At 40.1% G+C, this 12,383-nt stretch overlaps 1 protein-coding gene across 6 annotated transcripts in view; it reads right to left on the bottom strand.

The window, feature by feature from the left end:
- The window catches only part of ADGRB2 (adhesion G protein-coupled receptor B2), a 5,411,420-nt gene that overhangs the window by 1,014,835 nt on the left and 4,384,202 nt on the right, over nt 1-12,383 (bottom strand). The gene's annotated exons all lie outside the window — the stretch shown is intronic.

Raw genomic sequence — 12,383 nt, 5'->3', positions numbered from 1 at the left:
ATGACAGTTAAAAAAAAGTGTCTCTGTGGTACAGATAGCTGGACAATTCTCTGCAACTCAGGTGACACAGGCTCGATTTGCAGACCGGATCTGTAAGAAGGCAACTGAGGGATGGTACGAGTGACATTTTGTTGAATTCTTTTTCCAAGGGAGAGGGAAGGGATTGCGATCATACAGGAGATAATGTACTTCAGTTGTGTTGCAAAACATATTGAACTTACTAGAAGGTTATCCACAGAAATGTGCAAACTTCATATCAATGTGGACTAGGCATTATAAACCTCTCTCTGCCACCAGGATGGCAATGTATCAGGTTCCCCTGATCCTCTCCCCGAATGTTTTAGGGACTGGTAGTCATAATTTTCTTCCTGCTATTTATAGGTTCATAGATTAGTACTAGGCTATTAGTACTAGGCTAACTGCCCTTGTGGGCCATTTTCAGCCTAGCCAATTACCCCATGTGAGAATCAAATATGATATTTGAACAGTATGGGAGAGGATTAGACAACTGATGGCCCACTTTGGGGTTAGGCTGCAGAAACTATGGAATAGCCATTGGACAAGGCAGATAATCATAAGAGTAAATACCCCAAACTGCACGAATAAGCTATCTCTATGTATGTATGTATATACAGATATATACACATACTCACACAACACACATATATCATGCATACTAACTATTTCTGGTATCAGAAAAGCTGTTTTGAGGTGCTAGATGTACAGCTTATTTTACAGTAAAAACTTGTTAGGTGAACATATATGCAACGCATTATAGTAGCAAAGCATGTAGTGGCAGAGTTTGATCTGAAACACCTGCTAAGTGCTGGTAAAGTCAAGGGATTCAGCCCAAGCAGGCACATGCATTTTCTTGTTTTAAAGAGAGATTTTTTCAGGATAAAGACTGGAGGCTCTGGGAAAACCCATAACCAGAATATGTCGTGGAATAACACAAGCCCACTTTACATATTTGTGCCAACCCTAATCCTACATTCATGTTATCTTTCAAAAAACCCTTTCCCATAACTGTACCACTATTCAGATGAAGTCTGTCTGAACTTTCTGTTATTTTTTTAAACTGATCAGAAAAGAAAAAAACATTTGATTTCCTTTACAACTGGTGTAGGTTTGATATTTTTTATTTTTGAAAAATATTAATTTTGATATGCAATAATTGATACAGTGTCCACTGATGTTTCTGCACATGACAATTAATAGATACATTGTTCCATCCACGCATACAACTCTCATATAAAATATATATGTTCACGCTTATTTATTTGAGATTTGTTTCTGCATGTTTGTATACATACATTCATATGAGTACATATATATAAATGTACATGTACATATGTACACATATGTGTGTGTGTGTGTGTGTGTGTGTGTGTGTGTGTGTGTGTGTGTGTGTGTGTGTGTGTGTGTGTGTGACTACATGCACACTATAAAGCCATGAACTAAAATTCATATCAACCTTGGTAAGTACCCTTTTGGGCCATTTTAAGCTTAACCAATTTCTATAAAAGTGAGAATCAAAACCTGTGCCTTGTGCCTGTGAGGTAAACCCCTTAATCTTTATATCTACCAGAAACAGCAGTCACAGTGTATATGGTCTATATTTTTACTTTTCAATCCTTCTGCCATGGCATGATCACAGAGTGATGAAATGTCTACCAGAACAAAGAAATATGTTTCATTTCAGATTGTTTGTGTTTTGAATTATGGAAGTATAATTTTCAGAAGTATGACTCAAATGCACCTTCCTGGAATTGTTTTACTAGAACCAAATTTGGCATATTTATTCATCAAACATACTAGATTAGCTGATAATTCCAAAAAGGTTCACTGTGCTGCAATAAAAGTACTTAACTTTTTTACTTTGCTTGAAGGAGAGAAGGATAAAACAACAACACTTAGTGACAAATTCAGTAATCTGCTATCAGCACAGAAAAAAAATGCCAAATGTGTTTGGCACAAGAGAATGAAGCGTTACATTTACTACAGATGCTAATATTGTTCAAATGAAACATAGAGCCAATAGTTATGCATTAAACAAGCTGCCTAATTCTTTAAAAAAGAGACACAATAATTTATTGTGTGTGTAATCTTAAAGTAAGGGGCAAGTTTTAAGAGACACATACACAACTTTACAAATGCTATGGATGTGTGCCGAGCTAACATTGCCTAAGTAAAATAATGCACAGTTAATTAATTGAAGAAAAGAATAAGTGGCAAATAAAATATAAGTCAAATAAAAAGGAAAAAATGTGAAGTAAGAGCAGGCTTTCTTGTAAAATTAATGGATATTTACAAAAACGTCATTTGACGATTCAAGACGGAAGTCAGGTATTCATTGTAATTTGTGTATCATGCAGTGATTGTGGTTATAAGCATGAGAGCAAATTTTGTCCTGCACTTTTCAATACTACAGGATTTGTGCTGGAAAGGGATATTTTCTGCAATATGTATATGCACAGTGTGTTGAACGAACGTGATTATTATCAGACATCTACCACTCCATCAATCCTTTATCAGATGATGTGCTTTATCCTTTACAGGGTCACAGGGATAATGCAGCCTATCTCAGCAGCCAAGGGACACAAGCCATTGACAGCCATTCAGAACAGGGTGGACAGTGTCCTTCACGCACATTGCACAAACACTTACAGCCATTTTGGAGAAAGCAAATATGAGCTGATTGTTGATATTGTAGAATGAAAATATTTGATACTGTGAAATTCAAAAATGCATTTTAGACACCAGGGCAGGAAAGCATCATAGACTGCTGCAATAAATCAATAAACACAGAGAGGCAATCAATAAAATATTGAAGGAATCTCTGGGGCTAGAAACTATACGCAATTCACAAAGAAGCAATAGGAGGATATATGTATGTCTCCCAAATATGAAACAAAATCCAGAAGATTTAGGTTTTTTGCCTAGAAATGTCTGTATATATATTTCTATACCGCAAGTAGACTCCAAATAATTTTTCTTCAGACAGACAGCAAATGTTGGAGGTGTGACAGGGAAGAATGAAATAATTGGGAACATATTTTCTGGGAATGCAGTGAATTGGTGGATTTTAAGGATTTCCTGTGGGATGCACTGTCAGAGATGCTGGGTGGGCAGATTGGTCTGATGAGGGAGATGATTTTTCTGAGCTATGATACAGAATCGGAATTGGCTAGACATGGCAATGCCATGCTGTGTCTAATAATGGTGGCTATCAAAAAAGCAATTACTAGCAGAAGGGAATAAAAATCTAAACCAACTATATTAGAAGTAGTAAATATAGTAACACAGAAAAAATAACTGGAATTGACATCTTTAGAAAAAGGTAGGAGCAAATTACTGGTCTATGTTACAAGATCGAAACTTTAGGTGATCGAATATCTAAAGCTCAATCTGTAAATATTGAAAACTAAAAACTAAGAATGGCCACATCCACACAGGGAAAGAATACCTTTGGCCCTATGAAAAAAAAAAATAAACAAACTTTTAAACCCAAATCAAGTGGGGGGCTTTTCCCACCACACACCCCCATGTGGGGGGTTGTGCCCCCCACCCCTCCTAACTAAATATACCAACTCCGAGATTGCTCTACATTGGCCAAAAGGGCAAATTCCGCATAACGGCCAAGTGAATTATTTCCCTGAAGAAAAATTTGTAGAAGTGGCCGTTTGCGTTTTTTTTAGTTTTCTCTATTTACAGATCGATCTTTAGGTATTTGAGTACCTAAAGTTTCACTCTGATGATATAGACCCCAAATTACATAGGAAGAAATGGGAATTGTGGAACAATACATACAAGGAAGGAATGAGGTTTAAAAGGCAGTAGGACTTAAATGACGTATGTAATGTTTGACTGAAAAAAGATTGGGTAGATTATACGTGATGCATAATGTTTGTAAATGGGAGTGTGTCAATATGGTTTGTTATGTAAAATGCTTGCAACTGGATTGTGTTGGTGTGGTTTGTTATCATTTGTATAAATGTATGACTACCTATGTAGTAAGTCATGGTTTAATAAAGATGTTTCTTGTTTAAAAAAGGCAGGAATTTAATAATTTATGCAATGTTGCTTAGGTTATATGATATATAGCAATATATGTGAAGTAAAATGTTTGTTATGGTAATTATAGTGTGATTACTTTTATCTGAATGTAGATTTGCCTATGTCACAAGTGATAATCCAATGAAGGTACAAAAAACAGCAACAACAACAAAAAAAGAGACAGAGATGTGCGGACATTGTTAAACTATCCTGTCCACAGGGTGGTAGCACTGGGTCAAACGTTGATATATCATAACAAAACATTAACTGAGGTAGAACTAGTTGAGGCTGAGTTGAAGGAAATATATTTATTGAAATATGTATGCGTTAATGTATGCAATAAATAGTGGTTGCAAAAATAATGCAAGGAGTGAAAGAAAAGTACATTCCAGCTGATGAATTGAGAAGATGTGACCAGTCAGTATAAGCGTAGACAGTTTCATAGTGAAATGGAGAAAGGGGACATTGTATGACTGCTGTTCCTAAGGATCAAATTAAAGCACTGTCTTAGTTCCATTTCTTAATGTGAGAAGTTCTGAGAGCTGTGGCAAAGTGAATGTGTTTCATGACATTCTTCATTTCTGCTTCAACTTTGTTTCCTCGTTTTGGATGTAATGGCCTTAGAGATCCTTCACAAAAGTATTAATGTTTGAGCTTGTATTTGCCAGACTGTTGCTTACATGAGTTGGCAAGACATTTGGGGAACAGTTAGTGTTTAAAAGTCAAGAATCAAGGTGTAAATCAGGAATTTTGAGGTGAAAGGGTCGATCTTGTCTCCTGAACCTGATTGACTTCTTCGAATCAGTCTCTAGAGTCCTGGACAAGAGTAAGGCAGTCCACACAGCCTATCTGGACCTCGCCAAGGCCTTTGACAACATCTTCACTCTGGAATCATAGATAAACTGACTAAGCTGGGCATTAATCCGTATGTCACTCGATGGGTTGCCAACTGGCTTACTGACAGAACCCACACTGTAAAAGTAGCTGACTCCAAATTCAGCTCCAGACTAGTGACAAGTGGAGTACCTCAGGGTTCAGTCCTGGGACCTCTCTTGTTTGGCATCTACTTCTCTGAAGTACAGGCCAACACTAAGGGACTCTGGCTAACAAAGTTCGCAGATGAGTGCAAACTGGGAGCCATTATTGAATCCCCAAATGATGTGGATACTCTACAAAAGGGCCTTACAGAAACAGATGCTTGGTGCCAGAGCCATGGGCTCAAGCTCAATGCCAAGAAACATGTACCCGTGAATTACCACATAGGTGGCAGTACACTAAACACCGAAAGTGTGATAAGAGACTTAGGGACACAGGTAGACAGTGGTCTCACTTTCAATAACCACATTGCCACAACAGTCAGGAAATCCTTCTATGTGGCACACCTCATCACTAAGGGTTTTCATCCAGGAAAAAGTAGGTCATTTTTCCCACTGTACTCATCCCTCATTAGACCCATTATAGAATACAATGCCCCACTTGGTATGTACCTCTCAAGACATCTGCAACAACTGAAATGGCAGCAGAAATACCTCACTAAAAGAATCACAGGCCTAAAGCAGATGCCCTATGCTGACCGCCTTAAAAACTCCACCTATACTCTGTCGCATATTGTCTACTCTGAGGCGATCTCTGCTTAACATACAAGGCCATGTCAAACCCAGAGCTACTGGACTTGCTACACTTAAAGAAATCCCAATCCCTCAGAGCCACATGCTCCTGGGATTTAAACCTTGTCATCATAATCAACAAAACATGCTGGAGGGATAGGTTCCTGACCCAGAGACTCCCCAGAGTCTGGAATAGACTGCCCATAGATGTCAAGCAGAGCACCTCTTTGGACCTCTTCAAAAGGAACGTTGATGATTGGATGGGAGAAAGGAAATTCACCCCGGGGATCATGTCAGTCGCCCTGCTAGATGGGTCTAGGGAAGTAAATAGTGTGGGAAGAAATAGCCAGGGAATTGTTATGGCTAGGCTTGTATAGGCCCTAGGGCCGATAGCCTAGTACCAACCTATGAACCTATGAACCTATGAAATGTAGGTGGTATACGATAAAAACCAATGTAGGAAAACAGGCCAGTCTATTTTTGAGACTAGTAGAGTGATCTGCTTAGCTAGAGTGAATATCAATGTCTCTTGACAAATCATGTGTAAGAAGATTCGGGGACATATGGAATATCAATGTCTCTGATAAATCATGTGTAAGCAGGTTCGGGGACATATGAAATATCAATGCCTCTGACAAATCATGTGTAAGAAAGTTCAAGGACATATGGAATATCAATGTCTCTGACAAATCATGTAGAAGAAGGTTCGGGGACATATGGAATATCAATGTCTCTCAAATCATGTTTCAGAAGGCTCAGGGACATATGGAATATCAATGTCTGACAAATCATGTAGAAGAAGGTTCAGGGACATATGGAATATCAATGTCTCTGACAAATCATGTGTAAGAAGGTTCAGGGACATATGTAATATCAATGTCTCTGACAAATCATGTGTTAGAAGGTTCGGGGACATATGAAATATCAATGTCTCTGACAAATCATCTGTCAGAAGGTTTGGGGAAATATGGAATATCAATGTCTCTGACAAATCATGTTTCAGAAGGTTTGGGGACATATGGAATATCAATGTCTCTGATAAATCATGTTTCAGAAGGTTCGGGGACATATGGAATAACAATGTCTCTGACAAATCATGTTTCAGAAGGTTTGGGGACATATGGAATATCAATGTCTCTAACAAATCATGGATAAGAAGGTTCGGGGGCATATGGAATATCAATGTCTCTGACAAATCATGTTTCAGAAGGTTTAGGGACATATGGAATATCAATGTGTCTAACAAATCATGTTTCAGAAGGTTCAGGGACATATGGAATATCAATGTCTCTGACAAATCATGGATAAGAAGGTTCGGGGACATAAGGAATATCAATGTCTCTGAAAAATCATGTTTAAGAAGGTTCAGGGAGATACAGTATATGAATGTCTCTGATAAATTATGTATTAGAAGGTTTGGTGACATATGGAATATCAATGCCTCTGACAAATCATGTGCAGGAAGATTCGGGGACATACAGAATATCAATAAGTTCATAGATAGTTACTAGGCTATTGGCCCTAGGGCCTATATAAGCCTAGCCAAATGGTACCCTGGCTTTTGCCACCCAAGAAGATTATTTTCCTGTGCCCCTGTCAGGCAGAGCCACAGAAGTGATCCCCAGGGTGCATTTCCTATCTCCCATCCAATCATCAAGATTTTTCTTGAAGAGTACTAATGAGGAGCTTTGTTTGATATAGATAAGTAGTTTGTTCCAGAGTATGGGAAGTCTCTGGGACAGGAATCTATCCCTCCAACATGTTCTGTTTATTGTGGTGACAATGTTTAGGTCCCTAGAGCGTGTAGCTTGGAGGGATTGGGATTTCTTTAAGTGGAGCATGTCCAACAGCTCTGGGTTTGACATAGCTTTGTATGTTAGGTAGAGATCACCTCTGAGTAGGCGATATGCGAGAGTAAAGCTGGAGTTGTTTGAGACGGTCTGCGTAGGTCATCTGTTTGAGGCCAGTAATCATCTTTGTGAGGTACTTCTGCAGCCTTTCCAGTTGTTGTAGATGTCTTGTGAGGTACATACCAAAAGAGGCGTTGTACTCTATAATGGGTCTAATGAGTGATGAGTAGAGGGGAACATGACCTCTGTTTTACTGGATGAGAAACCTTTTGTGATGAGGTGTGCCAAGTAGAAGGATTTCTTGACTGCTGTGGCGATGTGATTATCAAAGGAGGGACTACTGTCCACCTCTGTCCCAAGGTCTCATCACACTTTCGGTGTTAAGTAGATTACCACCTATGTGGCAGTTCATGGGTACAAAGTTTTTACCAAAAGGGATGTCAGTGCACTTTTTGGCATTGAGCTTGAGGCCATGGCTTTAACACCAGGCATCTGTCTCAGTGAGGCCCTTTTTAAGGATGTCCACATCGTTAGGAGTTTTGATTATGGCTCCTAGTTTGCAGTCATCTGCAAACTATTTTAGCTAAAGACCTTCTGTGTTAGCCTGTACTTCAGAGAAGTAGATACCAAACAAGAGAGGACCTAGGACTGAACCCTGTTGTACTCCACTTGTCAATGGTCTGAAGTTGGATTTAGAATCTGCTACTTTCACAGTGTGGGTTCTGTCAGTGAGCCAGTTGGCAAACCATCTTGTGACATAGGGATTTATACCTAGTTTAGTGAGTTTATCTATAATTCCAGAGTGGAGGATGGTGTTGAAAGCCTTGGCGAGAGCTAGATAGGCTGTGTGAATCACCTTACCCTCATCTACGGCTTTGGTGACCACTTCAAAAAAGTCTATCAGGTTTAGGAGACATGATCTGCCTTTTACAAACCTGAACTGGGTAGGGTCCAGAGTTTGGAGATTACCAATGTCATTGTTTATAAGTTCCATGATGATTCATTCCATAGCCTTGCAGACCAGGCTCGTGAGGCTAATGGGTGGTAGTTCTTGGGGTCCATCGTGGCTCCCCCTTTGTGGAGTGGGATAACCGTTGCCGTGCACCATTCAGTGGGCACAAAGCCAGAGGTGAGGCTATGATTGAACATGGTACTTAGGTGGGGTGCCAGTTCATTCTGTACTTCATGTAGAATGCAGCCTGGGATGTTATCAGGTCCCATGGATGCTGTGTTCTTGGCTTTGGAGAGTGTGTTTTGTACCTGTTCAGCCGTGATTACAGGAACTTTGCATTCTTCTGGTATAGAGATGGGCCCTTTAGGGGATGAGAGAGGGGTAAAGTTAGCACTGAACCTATCTGCCAGGATGTTGGCAATATCAGTTGGTTCTGTATATTTAGTGCCATTGTGCTGTAACTCAGAGCAGATTTGAGTGTTGCCATTGAGATTCTTGACATAGCTATAGAATGCTTTGTGGTTGTCGTTAGAATAAGTGTCGATTTTGTTTTCGTAACTAGCTTTGGAGGATTTTATGAGGGATCTCATCTTCTTACTGTGGCTGACCACAGAGTTCCTCCAAACATGGGATTTTACTTTTTTTTGCAACAGTTTCTTTCTTCTGTTGTAGAGTTTGTTTATGGCAGGGGACCACCAGATTGGCTTCCTTTTTTTGGAGGATAGCATCTTGGTTCTGTTAGGGATTGCATGATCCATGCACTCATGTAAGTGCTTATAAAGTGCACTTGCATGGGATTCAGCAGTCATACTTCTATTGTCCATCAGCATGGGTGTCATGAAGTTTGCCACTTCTGTCTTAAGAAGCGTGAAGTTGGCTTTGGAGAAATTTTTTACGGTGGTTTTCCTAATGCGGGGTGGGGGTGGGATGTGGAGGTCTAGGGTGATTTGCTTGTGGTCGGATCTGACCAATGAGAAATTGACGTCTGGTGTGGAACACCGGTTGCCCATGTTGGTAATGACCAGGTCTAGGATATTGCTGCCCTTGGTGGGGGTGTGGATAAGTTGATCCAAGGCATTGGAATTTATGAATTCCAGAAAATGTTGAGCACAAGAGTTGGTACATAAGTAGTTTTCCCAGTTAATGGTGGGGTAGTTGAAATCGCCCATTATTAGTGTGTTAGGTTGTACCCTAATATTTTCCAGTGTATCAAGAAATGTGGAGTGGGAATCATGTGGTATGGTGGGGGATCTGTAGCAAGCGACAATTTGGATTGTGGTCTTGCCCAGAGTTAGTTGCACTTGGATAATCTTGGATGCATTATGCTGAGCAACTAGCCTGGAGGTGTGGATATCCTTAATGAATATGGACACGCCCCCGCCTTTAGTGCTTCAGTCCAGGTTAAGTGGTCGAAAGGTGTGGTATGAATTATAGTCTGGTAATGCAGGGGTGCTCTCTGGAGCCCTGAACCAGGTCTCTGTCACTGCACAGATGTCGATGTTCTCCATTTTAAGGAGTGCCTCGAAAGAGTGCATTTTGAGGTTTAGACTTCTGGCGTTAAGTAGCATTACCCTCAGATTTTGCTTGCTTGTACCTGTTACGGTGGTGAATTTATCATTTGAATCTTGCCTAAAAAAGGCACTACAGGGGTGGAAAGAGCCTTAGTCAGTACCCGGAATCCCAAGGGTGACAGGTGCAGGCCATCTCTGGCAAAGCATTGTTGTTTGTCTATCATGTCATCCCAGGCAGATAATGGATCCCCTTAGAATGACACCAGATGCTTAGCCAATTGTTGATTTTGTCCTTGTATTGTGGCATCATTCTGGGTGATGGCAGGATGCTACTCAGGTTGAGGGTCATCATACCTGCCTAGGCTACAAGATCATAAAGCTCCTCCATGTCTCTTTTCATGTAGTCCAGAGAGGTACATCTCAGGTCATTCACACCAAAATGGACAATGACAGAGTCATATTTGTACTTGTTGTGGAGTGACTGGAGTGCATGCATTATGTGGCAGATCCTGGCACATGAAAAGCAGCTGACAGTAACTTTCTCCTTGTTTAGCCTGGTGAGTGGAACATCATTGTGCCTGACTATAGAGTCACCTATGACTAGAGTGTTGTGTACGTTGCTATGCCTTATGGGTAGTGGTTGAGTGGCACACTGAGTTTCTGGGCTATGTGTCATTTGGGTTGTGTTGGGGGGGGTGGAGGTTGCTTGCATTTCTGCTTTGGAGGTCCCTGCTGCTTGGGTAGATTTTTTTTGAGAGCCTCCATGAATGTGGGTGTGTGTTTTGTGTTTCTATGTGTGTGTTTTAGTGGTGTAGGTTTTGAGGGACTATGTGATGAGTGTGGTGTGGTGCAAGTGTTTACCATCCCCTCTTGACTTGCTAGTCCAGGCTTGGGTGAAAAAAGCTTTGGTTCCAGTTTGGCTATATAAGTACATCTCTCACAGGTTGTAGTGTTGGGTGGTAGGAGGAGAGGGTTGTCTGTGTACATGAGGCAATTGATGCATTGCCCTAAAATGCCCAGATTCATCAGGTAGACAGGAGAAAACACCAGGAGCTGACCCTTAGACATGCCTGGATAGGTGCTTATTTATTAAGTACTAAAAACTGTTTTCCTCTAGACAAGTGAGCAAAGTTGAGTGCTGTAGTAATTTGTAGCTTATTTAGTGCTTACAATGAGTTCTGAACAAGTGCTGAGCTCAAAGAAACAGATTTGAGTGCTAAAACTAGAAAACTGGCTAGTTCTAAAAAACAAAATTAAGCTAGAAGGCTTCCGTCCAACACAGAAAGGCTTGGGGGCTCAAAAGCTTACAAAAAGTTCTAGATACAGCAAATCTGTATCTGGACTAGACGACTTACAGGAAAGGCAGGAAACAAGCTGAGAATTTTTTTTTTTTTTTTTTGCTAAAGTGGAAAGGGGAAAGGAGGAGCAGAAATTAACTGGGTTGGCCTTCTCAAATGTTCTCCCTGGATTAGGTAGAATGAGGTAATGACACTAGACTTGGAGGAGTGTCCCAGATCAAATTTATAGTAGGTGCGGGCAACTGCAAAGCCACCAAGTATAAAAACAGGATACCAATAGGGACGGAGGGTGGGAAACAAAAACCAGAACAAACAAACCCAACCAGATGCTTAACAATTGTAGAAAATTTCTAGTTCATACCTCACACACATTGAAACTAGCGAGCAAAGTATATGCATACAATAAAAGCACTATAGATAACTCAGAAATAAGCAAAAAACAGGATACTTAAACGTATATATCGCAGATTAGTTGGATCAGAGCCCTTCCTCCATCTTCCTCCGATTAGCTCAGTGTGAAATGGCAGAAACACTCACAAGTTAACTTCTTAAGTAATAAAGTTAAAACCTGAAACAACTTTAAAAAAAAGCTTGAAAGAACCAGTGAGGTGCTTATTGCAAGCCGTAGTCCAGGCAACACCAGTCAGCCAATGACCACAAACAATTCACTCTGACAAATCATGTGTAAGAAGGTTCAGGGACATATGGAAAATCAAAGTCTCTGACACATCATGTGTAAGAAGGTTCGGGGAGATATGGAATATCAATGTCTCTGACAAATCATGTTTAGGAAGGTTCAGTGACATATGGAATATCAATGTCTCTGACAAATCATGTGCAAGAAGGTTCGGGGACATATGGAATATCAATGTCTGACAAATCATGTGTATTCGGGGACATATGGAATATCAATGTATCTGGCAAATGCTTTTTTTTACTTTACTTACTGCTTATTTTTGGTAATAGCACTATTCCAAGCATTTTTTATTACATTTGCTACTTATTTTGGACTGTTTTTTTAAATTCTGATACTGTTTGTACTTTAATTGATCATTCTTAAGTGTTTTTCAACTGTTTAACTACTGAGGGCTACACACTCAAGTATGCTA

This window comes from Protopterus annectens, chromosome 1.part1, assembly GCF_019279795.1.
Source record: "Protopterus annectens isolate FY-2018-M chromosome 1.part1, PAN1.0, whole genome shotgun sequence".
NCBI classification, from domain to species: Eukaryota; Metazoa; Chordata; order Ceratodontiformes; family Protopteridae; genus Protopterus; species Protopterus annectens.
Note: the sequence above shows the minus strand (reverse complement) of the source record. Positions and strands in the feature narration are given on the sequence as shown.